The sequence below is a fragment of the Ammospiza caudacuta genome, chromosome 21, assembly GCF_027887145.1.
Source record: "Ammospiza caudacuta isolate bAmmCau1 chromosome 21, bAmmCau1.pri, whole genome shotgun sequence".
In the NCBI taxonomy this organism is placed as follows: Eukaryota; Metazoa; Chordata; class Aves; order Passeriformes; family Passerellidae; genus Ammospiza; species Ammospiza caudacuta.
In genome coordinates, this window is record NC_080613.1 from 1848704 (window position 1) to 1862852 (window position 14149).

A 14149-nucleotide genomic window follows, 5' to 3' on the forward strand; every position below is an offset into this window, starting at 1 on the left:
AGGGAGTAGCGCCTGCAGCAGCAGCCGGCGGCCCCTGCGTGAGCCATGGTCCGCACCCCGCACGGAGCGCGCCCGCATCGGCGCCGAGTTCACCGGGGCGCTCCGGGCCGGGCTCCCCGGCGGGGGCCGGGGCCGCGGGGCTCAGGCCCGGGCGGCCTCACGGAACGCGGGACCCGGGGCAGCAGGTGAGCGGCAAGGGAGATGTGAGGCAGCGAAGAGGAGACGGAAAGGCTGCGCGGCATGGTCCCACTGTCCCGACTGCCACCATCCTCAGCCAGCCCACGCCGACACGTTCCCAGAGCCAGACTGCTGCTGTCATCCTGGCGTATTCAAATGCCTCCATTACTCATCAAATACAAAGTAGGACTATCTAGTAAATGAAAAACCACCACATGGCACTGTCCCCTGCCTCTTTAATGGCTGCTTCCTCTTCCACTTTTCAAAGGCTACTGTCCATGTCTGCAGCGAAGCACAAATCCTGCAGCTCATGCGAGGCAGCTCCGGATCAGCGGAGAAAGCCGACACATGGGCTGCAACCGCTCCTCAGCTTTGGAGGGGCAAACGCCAACAGCGATAAACATTCCCAGGTGACAGGAATACTCGAGGTTGCTCCAGAGCACAGGAGAAGGAAGCAGGTCTCAGCGTAGGAGGTCACAGGAGCAGGTCCTGCCCGAGGCAGCAGGCACAAGTCTCGCCTCCTCCCGGGACTCACAAGCCGGATTCCCAGACAGACCATTCCTCCAGCCAGCGCCACCGTGCACGGCACTGACAAACCAGTCAAAATTCGCAGGTTCTCTGCCCAGTTCCAACACTAACTCTCTGAACAGCCTCCCCTACGTGCCTCTCCTCCTCAGCCAGAGAGGTGGCCATGACCCTCTCACTGCCAAAGGATCCAGAAAACACGAAGCAGGATTATTACTGGGCTTGGCTAACAAGGAGCGCGGTCACCTAAGGCCAGTGGGGTCCCTTCTTCTTCCAGAGCAAACTGGTCCCCAGTGTGTGCCAGGGACAGTGGCACCAGCTCATCAGCCACGCTGGCAGCACAACACCCCAGTCTCTGCCTGTCCCACCTTCCCTCCTTAGTGGAGGACATGCAAACCCCCTTTCCCTTGCAGTCTGCAAACAGCGCTCTGGATTTAGCACATTTTGCCTCATTTTTGCCTCCCCCATTCCCCCCACCAGCAGTTTGAAGTTTTCTCACCGTTTGCTGGCAGATGCCATGCAGAGAGACAAGCTCGCTGTCCTTGATCTGCTTTTCAGGGCTTCTATAAAGTAGGGCACCAGCATCAACCCAGCCTCAGGTTTTTGATACATTGCTGGAGTAGCCAAAAATAATAACAGGCAGCTTCAGTCAATCTTCTCCTTCTCAAACCTGCAGCAGCAGCACGGGGGTCCTCTGTGTGGCAGAGGAGAACTACAGTGCCCAGCAGGCTGAGATGCCAGTCAGCAATGCAGGGCCATGCCCCCCTGCCAGCCAGGCTGCCCCCAGTCCTGCTCGGGGGTCTCACACGGAGCTCCTGCCTTGTGGGGTCCCCTTCCCCAGAGCCGTCCGTGTTTTGCTGTCCGTATTTCCTTCAGCAGCTTATCTCTGTGGCTGCTGTGAAATGCTAAGGTCAAGTTACACTTTTACCAACCCTTTTATCTTCTAGCAAGGCACGAGAACGCAGAACCTGAACTTTGGAATGAGCCTTCGCACCTGCGCTGGGTGGAGAGCGGAGCAGACCGAGGCAGAGGGAGAATTCAGGTTCCCTCTGCAGCCCAGCACTGGGACAGTCTGGAAGGAGGTATTGAACCCACCAAGCCTGCACTGGCTCTGCTGGGAACTGTGGCAGCTCCAGCTGACATAAGGACCCAGTACAGCTCTGCTACAGCTTCCACATTGACAGCAAAGACGAGCAGAGAGCTCTGTCTGCTGGGAACTGCCCAGTTGAATTCCCCTTGTCCCAAACCTGAAATTCCAGATGGTTGGTCTGTGCAGCACTGGGAAGTGAGCCAGGCATCAGGGGATGAGGTAACGTTTGACCTTGTAGCCTGTGTGCTGCACATTGATTCTCCACACTCACCTCAGCAAATGCCAACTGTGTTTGCCCAAAGTGATGTGGGCGGTGTCACTGTGCCCCTGTCCCACTGATTACTCTGGGGTTGGGCTGGTGTCTTAAACACACAAACCTGTTGGGACACATCTGTATAGGCCATTCCTTGCCCTCTCCCTCTCTGTGGTCTCTGAACACTTGTGTGGCTCAGGAGATACAGAAAGAAACTGAAACTCTGCAGACCCGGGCCTTGGGGACCGCTCTGTCCCCGTCCCCAGGGAGTGGCAGGCAGTGAGGGAGCCACATTCCACTGACTCAGTGTTCAAATACTGCTGCAGGGAGCATTTACTGCCACCAAGAAGAACTTGTACATCGACATCTCAGCTCATTTTGTCCAAGCCAGGGTTTCTGCAGCTTCCTTCCAGCGAGCTCGTAGCTCGCTCCTCGTGTGCACGAGGTGTTGTTTCCCTGCAGACAGCTGTGCAGCAGGTGACACAGAGGTGCATGGCACAGCCAGAGCTGTGACTGCCCCACAGTGCTGGCACTGTCCCCAGGCTCTCTGTGTGTCCTCCACCCCACCCCTTCTCCACATTTACACTCCTGTTCCTGACAGGATCCCAGCACCACCCACCCTGCTCACTGCTCAACAAATGCCATTTGTGAAATGAAAGCCACCGTGCCCAGTCAGGGCAAGTAAAAGTATTTTTCCATGGGTTATTAGAGGAAGTTTTCCATTACCAGTTATTATTTGTATTATTGTTAGTCCCCTTCTCTTGGGTCGTGTTTTCTCCTCTGGTCCCAGCTTTGCCTCCAGCAGCCTTTCCACACTCCAGCCATGCTTGCCTTTCAGAGCTATTAATCCCAGCTATCTCTCACTTTTTATTGACTGTGAAGCCAGTGCTTTGTGCTTCATAGCCACACTGTCTATCACTGGGAAACAATTTCCTAATAACCTCAAGGAGTCAGCAGTGGAAGGGATTGTGATTATCCACATCTACTCCAAATTTACACCTAAATAGCCTTTGATGTCATAAATGCACTTGTTTTCTAAAGTTGGAACAATCCCATATTCCAGCACAATTAACAGTATGATACATGGCTTTGCACAGCTGTTACTGATTGCTGCCTCTCCACCTGCTGCACTGACCCCAAACTGAGCTGCAGTGATGGGGCAGAGTTGACTCAAGCACCCCTGAAAAATGGGGCACTGTTTCCATAGTGTTTATACAGAAAGAATATTTCCCTCTGCCTCCATTCCCTTTCTCAGCACCCAGACAGTGCATCTGACTGGCCAATTTCTCTTTCTGCTTATAATTAGCATCACTTTTCTGCTCTCCTGGATAAGCATTAGACTTTCCTCTAGGAATGTAATCCCAATCCACAGGAAACCTGTCTTTACTGAGATGCCACTCATCTTTTCTGCAGGTTTTATTTAAAACAGAACGTTGTTATTAGCAGCAGATTTTTCTAAACCTTTTTGTGAGGTCCCATTCCTGCAAACGTCCAATATCATTCTGTGTGATTAGTCTCGCTTCAGAGACACCACTTAACATTCAACCACAATTTGAGCCAAGGCATTTGCAGGAGTCAAGTTTTGAATTTCAAATCAAAACTACAGAGGGGTACCAGTGGCAAATGACTTTGAGCCTGACAAACACAAATAGGTGTTTTAGCATCTAAACTACATTTTCCTGTGATTTGTCCTTCTGTCTAACCACACTGGCCTGTATAATGGCTTCAGTTTAATAGGGAAGAGCTGACTTTGGAGGCTGAATGATGTTCAACAAAATGTTGTTCTTAAAAAGCAATATCGAAAGAATGCAAAATTTATAATCAGAATAAAGTTGGGGAAATATTCTTTTGCTGCTGATTAACTTCCCTTAAAGAAAAAAAGAAGAAAAGCTCAAAGCATTTTAAAGTTTGTTTGTGGTTTTTTATCCATAGCTGGCACCAGGATATAAAGCTAATTTCTTCCAATTGCTCTCTGCCTTTTAGCCAGATAGGTTTTAGTGTCTTCTAGGGATGGATATAAAGCACATCACTCTCACAGGAGCCTTTTTTTCAGATGGCATGAGAGGTTCTTCTTCCATGGCCTTTTCTGGGAATGGCCCCTTTGTTTCCCCCAGAGCAGAGTGAGGCACAGCTCTGCACCAAACCCAGGTCAGCCCCAGGGGCCTCCCTGGACCATCCTGACTCTCCTGGACCATTCCAGACTCCTCGAGCAGGGGTTAAACTTGGCAGAACTGGGGTGCGCTGCATCACTTCTCCAGCTCATTTTTTAAAGTGCAAGTATCATTACTGCATTCTCCATGCAATGCCAAGGGCTGCTACTTCCAGAGCTGATGTAAAAATTGTTATTAAAACTTACAAACTGTGAAAAACTCTTAAAAAAGTCCAAATCCTGGCACTGGCCTAAATTAAATTACAGCCAGGAGCTGCCAGGGGTACGTGGATAAGCACAGAGCCAGGCGTGCGTGCAGTCCTTATCCACAGCCCACACCTGCTGCTCCCTCCTGCAAGCTGCACTAATGAACACAGTGTACAGCCCAGAGGATTTCAGATAAGGGAAAGGTCAGGGTGAAGACTCAGGAGTGAAGAACAGATTGAGCGGGGTTCATAAATGAAAACCCCATTTTAAATCTAAAATTAATTTTTTCAATAAATTAGGGCAAGTGAGCTTTCCTCCAGCTCAGACAATGCAGCTTTTCGTGGATATGGACCACTGGCAGGAGGAGGAAGCACATGTGCTCAGGAATCAATGCTAATACCCTCAAAAATTAATCTCTGAAAATTGCTTCAATGGAATAGAAACGATTTCAAATAAATCTCTGTATAGCAAGAGCTGACAGAATATCACAGTGATACCTGGAGTAGGTACAGACTGAAAAAAGCAGGCTTTGTGTTTTCTCACATAAGGTTGGTGTGGTTGCTGTGCCTTTGTGTGCCTCAGTTTCCCCACTGCAGACACAGGGAGTCTGTGAGACTGCTGGGGCCTGCTAAGAGCCAGCTGGGTTACCCAGGGTGGCTGTGGCTTCCCCAAGCTGGAGACACTGCCCTTCCCACTGGAGATGAGTCGTGGCTTGGCTTCCAGCACCCAGCCAGGACTGCTCTCCCAGGGAAGGCAGGCCATGGGAGTCTGGCAATGCCAATGGCTGTGCCCTCTGTGCCCTCTGCTACCTGCAGGACCAAGCAGCCACGGTGACAACAAGCTCTGCAGATCTACACCAGCCCTCAGAAGAGCAGAGTCTCTCAGCCCGGCTGAGTAATGCATTAATTAACAGAAGACAATGAGCAGAGTGTCAGCTTTGCTGCTGACAATTCACCCTGGGAGCTGAGCCCCCCCTTGGCTCCACCTGAGCCCTGCTGAGCTTCCAGGGGCTCCTGATGCTCCTGCCCTGAGCACCCACCCACAGCTCAGCACAAATCCCAGGGCCTGGCTGCCAGCAAAAGGGGAAGGAGCTGCAGAACCATTCCTGTAAATGCCAGGCAGTCAGAGCCAGTAAATCATCCTGACCTGAAACATTTTTTATGTTTTTCATGTCTTCTGGAGGGGATGTGGAGATTCCTGAATGAGTTCTCCCCATGAATGTCTCCACCCTCATCTTCTAAACAAGGGAGCCAGAGGGGAGCTTGACCTAAAGCTTCACTGTGGAAGGGAATGGAGGCAGGAGCAGGGGCAGGTGTGAGCCCCAGTTCAGGAGCTGTACAGTAGAAGCAACTTTCTTTTCTAGCCAAGCTGTTTTAAATCAATCTAGTTAGACACATGCAAAGCACTGACACAGATGCACTGAAACTGGTTTGATCCTTGCCTGAACAGGATTAACTTGCCTCAGTTGTTAACCAAATTAAACCCAGCTCATCATCATTGCAAAAATGACTTTATTTTACACTCACAGTTGTGAGGAATTTTTGTAGACAGAACCTGGAAGGATTTTCCTTTGTGACGGGTGTTCAGGGTCACACAGAGCTCCCCACAGCCCAGCCAGTCTCAGTTAACTCCCTCAGGTAACCTGTGCCTGTCTCACCTACAATTTTTCTCTGTTCTTAATGTCTAAACCTACATTTTAGGCCATTAGCCTGCACTGATGACAGGAAGAGTTAAAACTACTCAGACACACTAAGAGCCTGAGTTGATGTAAAGTAGATTGAGTTAAAATAAACAGAGTTGCACAGACACCTTCCTTTCTGCTGGGGTTCACTCCTTGCTCCCAGTCCAGGCTCTGCCTTCTCCACTCACCACCACTGGCAGTGCTTTGCAGGTCCCAACTCTGCAGGGTTAAATCTGCAGGGCAGAGCCCAAAAATTCTTATTTTACTTTCTTCTGAGAAAAAGCAAAATGTTTGGATCTGGTTTAGATTTTGTTCTTGTATTTAATTTCTCAAAACACTGATTTCCACAAATATTTTCTCTTCCTCTGATGGAATATAAAACCATCATCAAACAACCCCCTCTGCCCTGCTGCCCATCCACCGAACTGCTGCTGTGCCACTGCACTGAAGCACTTGTTCTTATCCTGACAGATGCTAAGCTTAGGTCAAATCCCTGGGAATGCACGGGGCCAGCGTATGCTCCCACAAACAAAACTGCAATCTGCTGCTGGGCTGATGAGCTGCCCTGGATTTACACCGTGCCTGGAGCCCATGCTGGAGCTGCACAGAGCTCCCAGGGGCTGTGGCCAGCCAGGAAGGCAGGGGAGCAGGGGGTGCTGGCCTGGGGGGCACAGCCCAGGAATGTCCCATCCAGAGCTGGGGATGAGCGTGGCTCACCTCCCTCCAGTGACAGGGCTGCTCCTCCTGCCCCTGCCTGGCTGCCTTTATCTTCCATTCCAGTGCACCAAAACTGAAAGCACCAGGTGAGCTTCCAAAAGAGCAACTGTGCTCCAAACACAGAGCAAAAGCAAAGCCCATCCTGGTCTGAGCAGCCCCAGCTGGCACTGAGTCACTGCACAAGCTCTCTCCTGTCTCACTCACCGGGCACGAGGGCCACAGCTCAGACTGCTGGGCTCACAGGTGGCACAGGGACAGGGACAGGCTGGCACAGGGCACGCTGCTGAGAGATTGAAACAACTGCCAAGTGAGAAAAATGTTCCGTGATTTCTTCACTTCTTTGGACACTTGAGAGAAGCACAAGTGATGAGGATCTGGCTGGCTGATGTGAGGATAGAGCAGGAATCTTCCCTGGGATGAGGGATGGGTTAAATGCTCTGTGCTCTCCAACCTACAGCTCTTGCAAAACCCAGATGCACCAGCAGCTGCCACACAGAATAGAGAATTTGGGAAAAGCTGCCAAGTCCCTTGTCTGCTAAGTGCCTACAACACTCACATCCATGTTACAAATGATGGGATAACAACTTAAGGTTTTTTGTTTATGGATATTTTTTTTTCTTAGCTTTGTTTTTTTTTTTTTTAAAGTGATTAGAGCTGAAGGAATGTGTTAGTCCAGTTCCTGGGCAAAAATCAGTTTCAGTTCTGGGAGCTGCAAGGATGCAGCAAAGGACTGAATATTATACCCAAGTCTGAACACTGTGGTTTGGGAGAAGGCAATAAAAACCTCCCTGCATTAGGCTGATGTGCAATTCCTGAGTACAGCCTTGGCCTGCCTTTGACATGTGGCTTCCCTTATTCCATCCCTTAAACACTTTATTACTTTATACACTTCAAGAAACAAAACAACTTTTTAATTCCTTTGCCTGTAGAAGTGTGAAAGCAACTTCTTCCTAAATGCAGTGAGATCCCAAGTGGAGCCAGGAAGCCACTTGAGTTGTGCACCATAAACACTTCCACAGTGTGAATTAATAAGTCTCTCTGAGGATTGGGAAGTGTGCCACATGCAGCATTTCTGAGTCCACAGCCCTTTTATCTAAGTTGTTTTTTCCTTTATCCTTGTCTCCCTCCATGACAGTTTGGAGATTTTTGGCATCCAAACTGCAGCCTGGCTTGTCAAGCTAAACATCAACTGAGCCTTTATATGTACGTGAGAAATGAGAATAGAGACAAAAATAGTTATTAACTGTGCTTTTAGAATACTGAACAAGCAGAATGGCTCTGTGCCAGTAAAGTCAGGGTTGGAGCAGCTCTGATCCACATCTGTGACAGTGGCCAGCACTGCAGGCTCCAGCAGAGCCACTCCTGGGGCTGGATGGGGGAATTGTCCCCTCTGCACGGCTCTGTCACCCTGAGGATGCCATGCTGGGGCAGTGACCACATCAGCAGGTGGCAAGGGGCAATTTTCCATTGCAGACTTGGTGCTGCTGCACTGTCTGCACCATGGGAGGAGAGGAGGCTGCTCCTGGAGCACTCCAGGCGCTGGGATGGCTCTGTGGTGCAGACCCAAGCATGGCACATGGGGACAGTGGGGACAGTCCCCTCCCAATCCATCTTGTGACACTGGCAGGGCTCTTCCCAGAGCCCTCAGCATTCCAAGGACAAGCCAAGTCCATCCCTTGGCTCTCAGAGCTCAGTGATGTTTCTTCCCTCAGTCACATCCACACAAACTGTTTCTCAGAGATGATCCCAGCTTGCTGCAAACACTAAAACAAGTTTGGAAGCACTGGGAACACTGGACTCCATTAAAAAGAAGTGCTCCATGCCAAGGCTGAGAGAACAGGAATGTGACCCAGCAGGACAGCCTTGGCTTGCTCATGGCTCGTGGACAAAGCTCGCTCTCTCCCTTGCTTTCCACCACTGCCAAGCTGTGCCTCGCTCCCTTTACTCTGGCAAGTGCCTTTGGTAAAATGTACAAGAATTTCTCTCCATGGAGCGAATTTTAGAGGAGAACTGGAAAACGGTGCTGGGTGACCAGCTGGAGTTCAGCAAGGTGCTGGAACAAAGTCCTGCAAGGCTGTTATGGATGGCAGAACACCCAGCCCAGGACTGCAGGATGCTGCAGTACCTGTGCCACATTTTGAATGGAATTTTAATTATAAATAGGAGCAACAGACGTGGCCCAGATCTTCACTCACTGCCCGGTGTCCTCCCCACGCTTTGAAAAAAAGCCACTAAAACCAGAGATGTTCAGCTCCCCATTACAAGACTGCTAAAAACTCCAGCTCCTTTAGTAATTACTATAAAATACTTTCAGGCAGTTTTTAAAATCATTAGTGAGATAAAATGAAGAAAAGAAATACTGCTGTTAAAGGTATGTTAACCATTCCCCTTATCATCCAGCACTTTATTTTAATGAGGTTTGTTTTACTTCTGCTATTTGCTTTGTCACACGGTGCAAGTCTCTGAGCATTTCTGGGTGAGATAAATGACTTTGGAGCAGGTGGGGCTGGCAGAGCTGAGGGCTGGTGGATGCCAGCCAGGCTGGGCACGCTGGAAAGGCACTTGTCACTCATGCCCTGTGTCACAGTGGGCAGGCAAAGCCTCTGCTTCCATCCCAGCTCAGCTCTGGGGGCTGCAGATCAGAGGGCTCGGAGAGAGCCTCACGCCGATCCCACGAGTGGAACACAGCTACAGGAGCTTTATTTGTGGTGATATTAAATATGCAACAATCATTCCCCAACATCAGAGTAATAAACATCACTGCTACATCTGATCTGGAATCAGCAAGCATGCTTCTCACATTCACAGGGAGAGACAAAATGCTGAATTATTTATGCTTTGACTATGAACAAATATAGAGAAAATAAGTGAGTTTGGTACAATGCAGCAGAGCAGATTCAGGGCAGATTATTGTACATCTTTCAATCAAAATAGACTCTCTCACTACTCTAAACAATTGTTTTTCCTCCAAAAGAAGTGACTTAAGGAAGTGTAATTAAGGGATACAGCACCAGCCACAGCAGTTTCAGGAAGGCAGGGGCTGACTGACTTCCCAGGACATGGCAAGATCCATTCAGCTGGCAGGAGCAAATGTATTCCCAGCTATGTTCTACAAACTCCTTCTGAACCAAAAGAATTCTATGTGGTCACCAAGTACCAAAGCAGCAAACACTAAATTGGGTCGTTCTGCCTCATATTTACACTTCTCATCATGAACCATACTGTGCCAGGCTTCTGTGGGCAGCAGAGGAGCTCTCTGAACGTGGAGTGTGTGCCTGTGCTGAGCCTCAGCCCTGCCACAGACAGATTTTAAGTGTCCCAGGAAGCTCTGTCATTAACTGAATGAAAGGAGGATACTCCAGAGCTGCACAGACACCTTCCTACTTTCCATATAAATGCAGGATCGCTGTTACACCTTCCACTGCCCTGAGACCTGCAGCCAGAATTAGCTGATGTTTGCCATGCCCCGCTGACATTTCAAGCTTGGCAGGAATAAAAATCCAGCAAAAGTGGTGCAAGTGCAGGAGGAATGACAAGAATTCTGGGACAGGAATGCCCTCAGAGCCTGATTTTCAGCAGCCACATCAAGCCCTTTGCTACCCACATGTGTGTGCATGTGATAGGGAAGGGGATGAGATGGGAAAGAGGGGATGAGAGCTGTCCTTCAATTTCTCAACAGTTTCTTAACTTAAATCCTTCATTCTGAGCATAAGTACTAAATCAGGCTCAAGGAAGGAAAAACTTAATTAATCAGAGGTAGCCAAGTTCAAAGTGCGCCTGGGGTCGGCTTTATTACTCTCCTTCACTTTGGAGGTACAGGGTTTATGGATAATCCCTGTCTGCTGCAGAATGACAGCTATGGGCTGCTGAGTATTATTTCCTGGCAGTAACTAAATTTGAAGGTCTCCTTTCCTTCCACTCATCTTTTTAAAGTTTAATATTGTCACTGAAATATAACCAAGGGCCATATATAGCACAGGGGTTTAAAATGCTGTGCCCAGCCTGGTGACACCTGGTTCAGCTCCACTCGTGCCTTGCAGACTCCCCTCACCAAGGCTTTTGATCCCAGTGAAACTGGGAATAGCTGGAGATGAAAAAGGGCTGGTGGTGCCCTGAGGTAAGAGGCCAAGCAAGCCCTCCATTATCTGCTTGCTGAGTACCTCCACATCCAGAACTCTGCTGCCAGTCCAGGGAACTGTATCATCAGAAAAACCACTTGCTTATCTCCATAACAAACACTTGATTTTCTCCATGCATGGAATCACTCCAGAATTTAACCAACACCAACAGCCATCCATTACCTGATTAAACAGCAGCAGTGATAGCACCACCAACAGCAGAATCAGGAGTTTGTGGAGCACCCCCTTGGTAGAACCAGTCTGCAGAGCCGCCCACAGAGCAGCCAGACATTGGAATGAACAGCCCAGTTCCTGTCAGTGGGGCAGGGGCACAGGGGTCTGTGCCCAGCAGCCCATTCAGGGAAGGAGGACTCTCCCACAAGACACTCAGAACTGGCTTTTACCTTATTCCCAAGCAGCTGGCAGCAGGCTGGGGGAGTTCTGCAGACCTGGACGTGTTATGGATCATCCTGTTCACTCTGGACACAGAGCCCTGTTCCATCACCCCACCAGCAGCAGAGGATGGAAGGAGCTGCCTGGGCCCTGGCCAGGGCTGGGCAGGTGCAGGAGCTCCCCAAGGGCTCCCTCAGTGCCCTGAGGTGGGATCTGTGCCAGAGACCAGCAACTTCCAGGGATGCATTTGTTGAGCCTGGGATGGGGAGTTCTACCCCATGCCTAAATAGTAAAGCCAGCATTTAGTTCCTTCATCTCCACACGAAGTATCTCATTTCAATTTAATTTCACAGTTGTAATGGATTTTTCAAAAATATTCAAGAACATATTTACTTTCCAACATCTTATTTCCTTTCACATTTGAAAAAACTTTCTATCTAATCCCTCAAGTCATCCTACAGTCTGAATAATTTCAGGTTTTTAATCAATAGCTGTCAGACTTGTCAAATTACTTTAGGGACCACAAAGCAATTTTTAAACATTCATAAACCCTCGTAGAACAGTTAAGTGCACTGAATTTTAAAAGAAAGAGGAACTGAATAACACTGATCAAATAGGATTATATTCTGGCAAATTATAAATTAGTTTTTTTATCAATCTTCTCACAGCTACTTATCTAGTGTCAGGATTCTTCTGCTGCAGGAAGAGGTGACTGTTCACCTCTAGAGAAAGAAGCCTTTTCTCTCCTGTCTCCAAGGCTCCTTAGCAGGAGCAGGGTGCAACGCCTTTTTTGTTGTCTTTTTAAAAAGCAACATCATTAACCAGCCAGCTGCCCGGGGGTTCTCTCCATCATCCAGAGATGGCCAAGCTGCTGCTCCAGAGCTCTGCAAATGAATCTTGGCTCCTGGCATCCTTCCCAACACAGACTTTGCTTCCCAGTGTGCTCCTGGCATGTGCATCTGTCTGACACGTCAGTCTAGAAATGAGGGTCGCCAAAAGTTCTCAATTTATTGGACATCTGCACCAAACCACAGCTTGAACCTTTTATGGGGCTGATTTTGCACATTGCATAAAGTCAAACTCTGAGGTGACTGTGGGAGCCTGTGCTGCTGTTGCCTGTTCTGTGTTTGTTCTGGGAGGAGAGATCAGGAACATCTGAAGAAGTCAAACATGTTCCTCCAGAAATGACTTTACACACCACAGCCCCACGTCACCACTGCAGCGTCTTTCCTAAATTTGAGGGATGTGGCCTGAATAGGGAGGAAGAAAGGGAGCTTCATAGCTGCACTGAGAATGCTGGAAGTCTTCCAGGAAAAAGTGCAATTCAGATCAAAGAGGAGCTGAAGGATGGTGAGAAGAAAGGAACATTTGCTGAGAAGAAAGGAATGCTTGGCTGGCCACATTTGGCTGGCCACATGCAAACAAACAAACCCCAACCCTCCATCCTCCTCCTTCCAGCTGAAGTGGCTCCTCTGCTGCCTCAGAGCCTCCCCAGACACACCTGCCCTGCTCCTGTCCCCCTGCAGGCTGTGTCCCTCCCTGGCAGCAGCCCTGCCCGATGGGAAGAGCTGGACAGCAGGCTCAGAGCTCAGAGCCCTGTCTGTGGCACTGGGTCCAGCAGGACAGCAGGGACATTCCTGTGCCCTGGCTGCTGAGCCCAGGATGGGCAGGACAGGGCTTTCCTGGGAGGGATCAGTGCTCAGGCAGGCCTGAGGGAGCAGGATACAGGCAGGACATGGGGGTGCTGAGGCGCTGGGACTTGCACCCTCTGCTGCTGCTTCATGTCCAGTGGGGACAGAGCCAAGAGCCAGGGCCCAGGCCCCTCTGGAATGCTTCACCTTTTCTTTTGCCTTGTTTCAGCCCTGTCTGTCTCTGCCCTTTCCCAGTGCTCCTCACACACAGGTTTGTGGCTGCTCAGCTCTGTTAGCCCTGCATTAAACACACGCCCAGCTCCCTACATCTGCTGGAGATGTCCTTTGCCAGAGATGTGCAATTTTGTCTGTAAAGCCCCTTCATACCAAACAATGGCTGCTTTTAACCTCTGCACTGGTTTCTGGTTTCCAGAAGGACTCTTGCTGTTGCCATCCCCATCAGCTCACACTGACAGCAGCAGGGGAGCCCCACCCTTCCATGGTGCAGCTGCTGCTGCCCAGGCACAACTGCCCTGGAGCTGGAGCTCAGCACACACAGATCTGTGATATCCAGCTGACCTAGTTCTGACAGTGGTTCCGCGTCCAAAGCACTGCTGTGGGAGCTGATCCTGCCCCAGCTTTGGGAAGGATTCCTGCAGCCCAGGTGTCCAACATCTGCCCCAGCTGCTGCTCAGCCTCCAGCCAGGCCTGGGGCTCATCAGCACCCCGGGCTCGAGGAGCTGGGGAAGGGCACTGCAGGAACTGCTCGTGAGCTCAATCCAGCCAGAAATGTGGGATGTCTGCCTGATTCACAGTTGCTCTTTTTTGTCGTTCGTGTTGAAGACACAACATTTTTTCTCAATGAGAAAATCTCGGCAAGTTCTGGGGTTTTTGAGGTTTGCTTTGCTTTTCTTAGCGAGGTGCTTAGTGGGTCTGTCAAGCTTGACATCACAGACATCAAAAATGTGATATTCTCATTCAGTTTTCTCTATATTTAGCTTGTTTTCCTGTATTTAGCTGATTGCTGTTTGCCCAGTGAAGCAGAAACCCAAACCTCAGAGCATTGTGATCAACAATTTGATCTCAAGACCTAAAAAAACCAGTAAATAATAATAAATGTAAATAAACAGGAGCAGGACACTGAGCAGATGAGTTCAGTAAATGACAAAGCAAACTTTTCCTTTCAACTGAAATGACTAATCCCCCTG

General features: G+C 49.6%; 1 protein-coding gene across 4 annotated transcripts in view; it reads right to left on the reverse strand.

Moving 5' to 3' along the window:
- DAB2IP (DAB2 interacting protein) overlaps nt 1-14149 on the reverse strand; it is a 154732-nt gene that overhangs the window by 44730 nt on the left and 95853 nt on the right. The gene's annotated exons all lie outside the window — the stretch shown is intronic.